Source organism: Cnephaeus nilssonii (genome assembly GCF_951640355.1).
Source record: "Cnephaeus nilssonii genome assembly, chromosome: X".
Lineage (NCBI taxonomy): Eukaryota > Metazoa > Chordata > Mammalia > Chiroptera > Vespertilionidae > Cnephaeus > Cnephaeus nilssonii.
This window is the reverse complement of record NC_137071.1, coordinates 70,631,411-70,640,813: the sequence shown is the minus strand read 5'-3', so window position 1 is coordinate 70,640,813 and position 9,403 is coordinate 70,631,411. Positions and strand designations below refer to the sequence as shown.

At 40.8% G+C, this 9,403-nt stretch overlaps 1 protein-coding gene across 1 annotated transcript in view; it reads left to right on the top strand.

The window, feature by feature from the left end:
- The first annotated feature begins 6,255 nt into the window (after positions 1-6,255).
- The window catches only part of LOC307095663 (endogenous retrovirus group K member 8 Gag polyprotein-like), a 48,074-nt gene continuing 44,926 nt past the window's right edge, over positions 6,256-9,403 (top strand). Inside the window, exon 1 of the mRNA XM_079765086.1 lies at positions 6,256-6,397. The gene's annotated coding sequence lies outside the window, so the exon portion shown is untranslated. The remainder of the gene's footprint in view (positions 6,398-9,403) is intronic.

The window sequence follows — 9,403 nt, the reverse complement described above, 5'->3', positions numbered from 1 at the left end:
AAATTAAGGATATAATAAAGTCAACATAAAGCACAGAAAATTATTGTGATAAAACATGGAATTTTTTTTTATCTAGGCAGATTTCACAGATTAACCCTTCATATTGCAGGTAAATGAAATAAACAGCAAACCATTGAGTGTCTTGTACTGTTCTAGGCCCTGGAAATTCAAAATGAATGTGACATATGCTAAACCTTCCAGGAATTAATAGTCTTGGTAAAGAAACAGATAAAACAAAGTGGGTGGAGGGGCGGGGTAGGCATTGTTGTTTGAATATCACATACCCTTTGTCCCAGTTATTTCTAAGTAACAAAACCTTGTTTTTTTGTTGGGAGGTAGCTATGTACTCAGATGAAAAAATTAATTTCCCAGCCTTCCTTTCAGATAAGAGTGCCCTTGTGACTAAATATAGGACAATGCAATCAGAAAAAGACAAGTATTCCATGATCTCACTCATGTGGAATCTCATTAACAAAATAAACTGATGAACAGAGTGGATCCAGAGACATGGAAGCATGGAAGACAGTGCAGAATCTTGGAGCGAAGGCGGTGGAGGGTGGGTGGGTGGGAGGTAATTAACCAAAGACCTTGTATGCATCTATGCATGGCCCATGGATGCAGACAATGGGGTGGTGAGGGCCTGGGGTGGGGGTGAGATGGGCTGGAGGGGGTTGACGGGGAAAAAGGGGGGCATCCTATATAATAAAAGCCTAATATGCAAATCAACGGAATGGCGGAACAACCAGCAGATGCTCAACACAGGAGCTGCCCCCTGGTGGTCAGGGTGCTCCCACAGGGGGAGCGCTGCTCAGCCAGAAGCCTTCTGCCGCAGATGGGCAGTAAGGAGTGAGGGGTCCCAGACTGTGAGAGCCCTGACTGCGAGAGGGATGTCTGACTGCCAGCAGGCGGACATCCCCCAAGGGGTCCTGGACTGTGAGAAGGTGCAAGCTGGGCTGAGGGACCCCCCTCCCCGCCCCCCCCCCCGCAAAGTGCATGAATCTCGTGCACTGGGCCTCTAGTATGTAATACTTTCAACAATAAAGATTTAAATAAATAAATAAATATTTTATTGATTTTTTTACAGAGAGGAAGAGAGAGGGATAGAGAGTTAGAAACATCGAGGAGAGAGAAACATCGATCAGCTGCCTCCTAAATAAATAACAATGGTATGTGGGTGGCAGTTGTTGGGTTGGGCTTCCTAGAAAGCTTCATAGTTTTGTCTGTGTGTATACATGCATTCACTGGTGTGGGGACGTAGGAGTAATGTTTCCTCTGGGGCCCTTTTACATTACCTTCTTACTCATTCTCCCCCAGGTATGGATGTGATGGCTAGAGCTCTAGCAATAATGTTACCCTGAGGAAAACTTGAGCTAAGAAAGCAGAGCTTGATCTTGCAAAACAGCAGAAAGATAAAAGGAGCCACCATAACATTGTTGAATTGCCTACTTTTGGATTTTTGTATGTGATAGAAAAATAATGGGTTCTTAATGACAGCTAAACACAATTGCTAATCCATGCAACATATAATTATAATACAGTGAGATACAAGGTCTAAAAGAGGTATCTATAAAGACCTATGAGCACACATGGACAAAAAGGATGAATTCTGCCGGTGAGAAAGGAGATTGTGGAGGAATTTACAAAAGGAGTGACATTTAACCTGGGCTTTTAGAATATGAGTAGCTGTCTACTAAGCTTGGAAAGATGCATATTTTAATTGATTTCAGAGAGGAAGGGAGAGGGAGAGAGAGATAGAAACATCAATGATGAGAATCATTGATTGGCTGCCTTATGCATGCCCCCTACTGGGGATCAAGCCCGAAATCCCAGAATGTGACCAGAATCAAACCCAGGACCCTTCATTCCGCAGACCGAGGCTCTATCCACTGAGCCAAATCAGTTAGGGCAAGATGCGTATTTTAGATGAAACACTGTAGTACTGAAATTCCATATAATTTCTGTGGCAAAACTAGTGAATTTTGAAAAATAGATCATGGACTTAGAAAACATTTTTGATTAGCAATGGGTGATGTGACATTAGTCTTAGGAGATTATGAAAACTCTTAAGGGCTCATGGCCAAAATAAATTTTGAGAAATGTCAATCATGGGGACTATTATAATAAAATTTACATATTGCCCACATATAATTTCTTCTTATTTCTGAAAAGAAAATAAGGTATATGTTCCCCTGTGTAATTTTATCTATCCTAATGTTTAAGTACTTTAAAATTTTAAATGAATAGATTATTCACCATTCTTCAATTGTTCTTACCAAACCTTCATTTAACCATTGTTACAGATAAGTTAGGAAAGTCATTTCTCCTCTTCAGTATACATGTGTGTTAAGCAAATACATATAGTATTCTTTCCTATGCTATACTGACAGTCTTGAATGCAACTAAATTACCGCACAAGAACTATAAATATTGTGATTTATTTGACTAATGTTAAAACGTTTTTTCAGAAATAACCAACATATCTCACATATATAGAAACATTTAATTAATGATATTTTCTTATGAAATAGAGAATTTTTATTTTATTTACATTGGGAAAATCAAAAGCCACCAATTAATAGACCCTCTATAATCTGATTTTTGGAGGGAATATATGATCAATATATTCTTCTAAATAACACAGTTTTTAAATAATTAAAATAAATTATGATATATAAATAATTATTTGTAAATAAGTAAAAATAGTGAATAATTACAAAAGGAATGTATTCAAATACTATACTCAAAAATTGGTTTTCAGATATGTTTGGGTCCTATGTTTGAAGAATGAGGAAGGCAGGATAGGGCAGGGGAAAAAACACTCAGCTAGTTGGAGACCAGCTTTAGCCTGACCCAAGGAGTGCTAGAGAAGGACTTGCATGACAGAATTGGTCCACTGAGGCAAGGTGGCTGTCATTATATATCCTCATAATCAGTCAGGCATCCATTGCAGGTTGCAGGGCTGTGTGGGGAATGGGAATGTTGTAGAGAACTAAAGCTCTTATTCTGTAGAGTGCAATTCTCCAGAGAAGAGAGTAGCTGTGTTTTGCAGCTAGCATTCCCATCTGTGGAGGGGTGGGTCTATCTGCCTTGTAAAGGAGGCCTAAACGGGGCACAGCAATGTATGCACACTACAGTACAGAAGCACTATCAAGGGCATTAGGACCCCAGATCAGCCATTAAGAAACCAAAGCAGACTATAGAAAGCACTGCAGAACTTGAACACTTAAACTATGTGTGATTTGTTTTCTTAAAATATGTTATAAAAGCAACTAGGGATGTTGGGAACACATCTCCCTTTCTAATATTGGATTTGGGACTATCCTCTTTCCTCGCCTACTTTTTTTTTGCTAAGTATTAGCAGCTGGTGGTGGCTTCCATGACTTTTGCCCATCAGTGAAAGAACCAGGTTGGTTGGGAGAATTTAAGACAGATCCAGTATTTGGAATGGCGATAAGGGGCTTAGGGTGGAAGGAGCTGTAAAGGCAGGATCTTTTGTTTGTGTCTGAGCTCTGCACCCAAACCTCCCCTCCCCTTGTTTATCTCTACTGGCTGTAAAGGCACCCATGTCTTCTGTTTCTCCTCTTCCAACACTTTTGCTTTGCACAAGGATTTTTATCTTTCCTGGCCTCTGGAGCTGAACTTCTCACAGCTACCATTATGTTGAAATTTCTAAGTTTGACAGCTAGAAATACAGGGAAATTAATTAAAATGTCTTCTTATGTTTATCTTTCTTTTTCTTTTTTAGCCTTTGCACTTTAAGTAAGATCAAGCCCAGACATGTATGCTATTGTTGGGTGTTGGGGGGGGGGGGTGGTACAAGATGTTGATTCTTCTGCAATTCAAGCCCAGAGGTGTGCAGGATAGTGTATTCTGAAGTGCAAAGAGGGAGTGAAAACAATCAGGGAGCTACAAAAGTGATACAAGGGTGGGAACGAAGCAGTGCTTGGTTTACCTTCATCAGCTTTCTCCTGAAAACACCATTGGGGACTGCCTGAGCATAAATTAGAAAGTGGCAGTATGTGGTTGTGCAGCAAGAATAACAAGACCCTGGGTACTGTAGGCTCTGAGGGAAAGGAAGCTATTCTTTTTTATTTTAATCTTTGAAAGAGGAGATTTCCTTTGCTCTTGGGCTGAGGTAGAAATACCTGATTCTATGGACTGCTAATGTGGAAATTACTACCATTTTGGCTGGAGTTGGGATAGTATATTAAAGAGTCTCTTGGTGCTATTATAAAACAAGCAAAAAAAATGTTTAGCAAAATTTCTGATAATATACAAACTCTGCAGAATGATGGGGTGAGGTGAGGCCCCTGCTCCTTTATCTCTCGTGGCCTTAGGCAATATAGGCAGTAATGGGGCCTGTGTAGCACAGTGGGGCACAATAAAGGAGCTGGTTATTATGATTGCTATTTTACTCATCTCCATTGCTGCCAGCCTTCAAGAGAGACCCTTACTTTATTGCCTGCTGCCCTTCTGACTCTGAAGAGAACCCCGCTTTCCTGCATGGATAATGAGGCAACTCTTAGAGAAAAAGTCAGGTTTACAAAGTCTGTGCTCTTAACCATTGAGCAGGAAGAGGGGAACGGAAGTAAGAGGGGGTGAGGAGTACTGGGAACTGACAGACTGACAGACCTAGGGGCGAGAGTTGATGACGTTGGTGACGGAATGGGGAATATAACTATGTTGTGTAGGTATTGTTGACATTTGTGACTTTTCTGCTTGATGGGGGATGCAGCGAACAATGAATGAAGAGTAAAGTCGGGGGGGGGTGAAATATGTTGTCGGTTGGGCAGCAGCTCATATGAATCATACTGTATGGGATGATTTTATTGGGCCCTTAAGATTCTTTTAATTAAAACAATTTTTTTAATTGCGCATAGTGGGGTGACACTGGTTAATGGAAAAGAATTGATGTCTGTTTTCTCAGTGATATTCGAGAAGGGCCAAGACATAGCTGCATTTAAGTCTTGGCTCTATTTGTTACTAGCTCTGTAACCATGAGCAAATTATTGAATTAACTGCTATCTCACTGATCTGAATTTTCTTAGATGCTTTAGAAAAACAAAGGGGACAGGAGGGAAGGGAAGGATAATACTTGTAATTACCACCAGTAATTGTGAAGATAAAACAACAACTACAAAAAAATAGGTTTAGAGCACTTGATGTATTATCTCTATATCTATCTAGTTCTATGTGTTTAGAACTACTGGTCTAAACACAACTTAACATAGTACCTGGTTCATAGGTGCTCAAATGGTAACCATTATTATCATTTCTTATTTATTAACTAAAAGGTCTTAGCTGAGAAGACAGCTCCATCAAAGTCAATAATTATAATTTGTTTCAATATACTGCTTAACTCTGTGACAGGCCATGTCCTAGGTACTTCTCACATGTAAACTTTTAAAAGCACACTGCATTTCAGGGAAAGGCCACTGACTGAGCTGCCATCCTCCAGCACCCTGTATCTGTTGGCTGAGCTGACACAAAAGAGTAACTTGGATTATATTTCAACCATTAGGACTGAGATCAGCCCTGTCCAATAAAAACTGTGCAACTATATCATCCTTTGCATCTGTACTGAAAAAATCAGAGCAGCTCCATAACAACCAATCACAACGGGAAAACCAACCAAACAGGACAGTGCTATTCAGGTTAATCAGGCTGTGCGGACTTGGATTCTTTATTTGCATAGAAATGAACTGGTCAGGAACCAATTCGAGAACTTTGCAGCTGAAGAAGCCAAGGAATCACATGCGTAAATCACTTGCCTAAGATTCCACAATTGGATAGTGGTAGAGATTCAAACCCAGAAAGTCAGGTTTACAAAGTCTGTGCTCTTAACCATTGATGTATACGGTTAAATAGACGAGAACCAAGCGGTGATGGAAATGGAGGGTAAAAGAGGCACAGGTACAAGGTGAACAGTCAGAAACTGCAAATTTAGAGTTTGGTTTGATCTGGAAGCTTAAAGGCATCATTATGAACTGTTCATGTTAATGTACGTAACAAATTAAGCTCCTATTTAAAAATGATTAGTTAACGTACAAGCCAATTGAGAAAAGGTTCAATAGGTGGCCATGGTTAAGAAGATAGGCACGGTCTTTTGTGTCTTTTAACAGATGAGTGACCTGGATCTTTGAACCAAGCAGTCTGCATGCAAGGTCGATGGGCGTGAAGGGGTTAATACCGGGTGATCGAGAGCTGAGGCGAAGAGGATTATGGGAGCTACGTTGTGCGTGGACGCCTGGGAACTATCCGGTGTGCATCTCCATTATGACCGACCCTAAGTGAGATCCACCCGCAGACTAGGGTCTGGCCACTGCCGCCGCAATTGCTCTCCGGGAACGCAAGACAGGAGCCGTGGGCAGCCGCTGAGAGGGAAGGCGAGGCGGAGGTTTGTAGCACTTCTTTGAACGCGTAAGCTCGTCTTCCCTCCAGCGGAGCAGGGAGAGGGGAACGGAAGTAAGAGGGGGTGAGGAGTACTGGGAACTGACACACTGACGGACCTAGGGGCGAGAGTTGATGACGTTGGTGACGGAATGGGGAATATAACTATGTTGTGTAGGTATTGTTGACATTTGTGACTTTTCTGCTTGATGCGGGATGCAGCGAACAGATGAATGAAGAGTAAAGTCGGGGGGGGGGCGGTGAAAATATGTTGTCGGTTGGGCAGCAGCTCATATGAATCATACTGTATGGGATGATTTTTTTGGGCCCTTAAGATTCTTTTAATTAAAACAATTTTTTTTAATTGCACATAGTGGGGTGACACTGCTTAACAAAATTATACAGGTTTCGGGTACATAATTCAGCAACACATCATCTGTACACTGTATTGTGTGTTTACCACCCCAAGTCTCGTTTATCACCATTTATACCCCCTATACCTTCCTGCACCTTCCCCACTCCCTCCCTCCCCCCCACCCCCCCGCAATCACCACACTGTTGTCGTGTCCATGAGTTTTTTGTTTTTTTCTCAATCTCTCCACCACCACCACCCCCTTTGATGGGTTGACTGATTCCCTTGAACAAATTACCAAATACCTGCTCTGTGCTGGGTACTGAAATAGAGGCTGTAGATGAGAAAAGAAATTAACCTTTATCCTTGACATTTACAGCCTGTTACTTACTATATGCATTTGGAGACAGACAGTTACAATACAAGGTGATAGAGATAATACATCAAGTGTCATTAACAAACGTACCGGGGACCACCAAAGTCACCTGAATGTGTAATCTGGGATGGTCTTTGACAGGGTGATTTGACATATATTTTGAAGATAAAATAAGCAGGGCAAAACTATGTGCAATTTTCTCCCAGGTATGTTCCCTCCCTGCTTAGCTCAGGTGCAGTTACCTGGAGAACTGAGTAGCCCAGACTAGTTTATTCCTGGTGAGAGTATTTGTTCACCACAGTGGCACCTCCAGGACCCCTGCTAAAGAGTCAGACTTGCCCATCCAGGGTGGCTCAGTGGTGGAGCATTGACTTATGTACCAGGAGGTCATGGTTCAATTCCCGGTCAGGACACATGCCCAGGTTTCAGGCTCGATCCCCATTGGGGGGCATGCAGGAGGCAGCCAATCAATGATTCTCTCTCATCATTGATGTTTCTATCTCTCTCTCTCTCTCTCTCCATATCCCTTCCTCTCTGAAATATATATATATTTTTAAAAAAGAGTCAGACTTATCTGAGAGCAAGGCCTTCCCTTGCGCATGGATCCCACAAGCTCTGTGGAGTAGGACACAAGGACCCTTTGGCTTAAGCATTTGAAACACTTCTGTGCCACTATTTGGTTTTATAGAAAACTCAATTCACAGAAAGGAATTGTGTACCCACCTGGAATTCTAAGCAATATTTTCAAGCATCTGAATCACCAAACCTGCTGCTTTGTTTACCAGAGAAACAACAGTGTAGCAGACAGTCTTAAGTCAGTGGTTCTCAAATTTTCCTGTGCATCAGGAGCAGCTGGAGGGCTTATTTAAAAACATTGCTGGGCCTTACTCGCAAAGTTGCTGATTCAAAGGGTGTGTTGTAGGCCCTGGATTTTACATTTCAAACAGGTTCTCAGTTGATGCTGATACCACTGGGTCTGGAACCACACTTAAGAGAACTACTGGTCTAAACACAACTGACATTAGTAAACTAGAAAGGACATCTTTAAGGAAGACTAGGCAAACTCTTAAAGGTCAGCCATACCTGAATTAAGTCACAGTAGATATGAAATAAAATGGCTTTGTGTATGTTGTTTTTTATATGTTTTGAATGGATGAGCAAGCATGAAACTTTCCGAACTAAAAAAAAAGGCAAGGTTTGCCTCACTTTTTTCTTCACTCATAGGTTTCTGAGTTTCTCCTACCATAAATTGTTTAACAAACAAATAACCTATTTTATTTTCAGATGTCTTGCTGAGTTATATACAAATAGTTAGTTGTTTATAGTGGAACTCATACCCCATTTGTGTCATTACCAAAAAAGAGGTGTTCCTCATTTCTGGTAATAAATTGTTTGAACTTTAAAAATGTAAAACAGTTATGAAAATCTATTTGACACAGAAAAATTAGTATAAGAAGTTAGAATTGAGAAAGTGTGGTGAGTAGTTTTTTTCCATCTCCAATAAAAACCCTCCTTCTCAGAAGAAATAATATTTTTTACTTTAGAGCACAGAGGAATACAGAAATCTTACTGTGCCACCGTTTAACTCAGAACCTTCCTTTAGGGATTAGCCTGAACAGTCTCCTGGAAAGTGGCAGTCCACAGTTCTACCTACCCTCCAAAGCCTTCCACGAACCCAAAAAAGACAAGGATACATTTTCAGAAATGTTACTAATCATTCTAGACCCATGTCAATGTTGGATTTCAAATATTTCCCCAGGCAAGTTACAAAACAAAATAAATAAAACCCAAAAACCAAATATGCAGATATTAAAACACACAAAAGTCCAAACAAACTGGTCTGGGTCTATTTTGAGCCTTTTCAGGGACCAACAAGATGCTAGGATGACCAGTGCCCTAGATGTTTCAGAAATCTAAAGATCTGTCAGACCCACATTCCAAGGGAGTTAGCAGGACACTATAGGGGAGGAAAACATTTTTCTTGATACTCTTAGGGTCCCAGACTTGGGTGTGAAAATTAAAGTGACAAAGACAGATTAACAGGAGAGAAACAAACAAATGTATTGAATGTTTTATGTGACATAGGAGCCTTCATAAAGAAATAAAAACTCAAAGAAACAGACCTGAGTATTTCATGCTAGGTTTGATGAAGAGTGGAGAGTCATGGGAGGAATAGGAGAGGTTAAGGAATATGAGACAAGTATAGTAAACTGGAAAAAACTTAGCAAGGCCTATTTGTTAGGATTCTTATAGGTGTCCCTTTGTCTACAGAGATAAAGATGCTC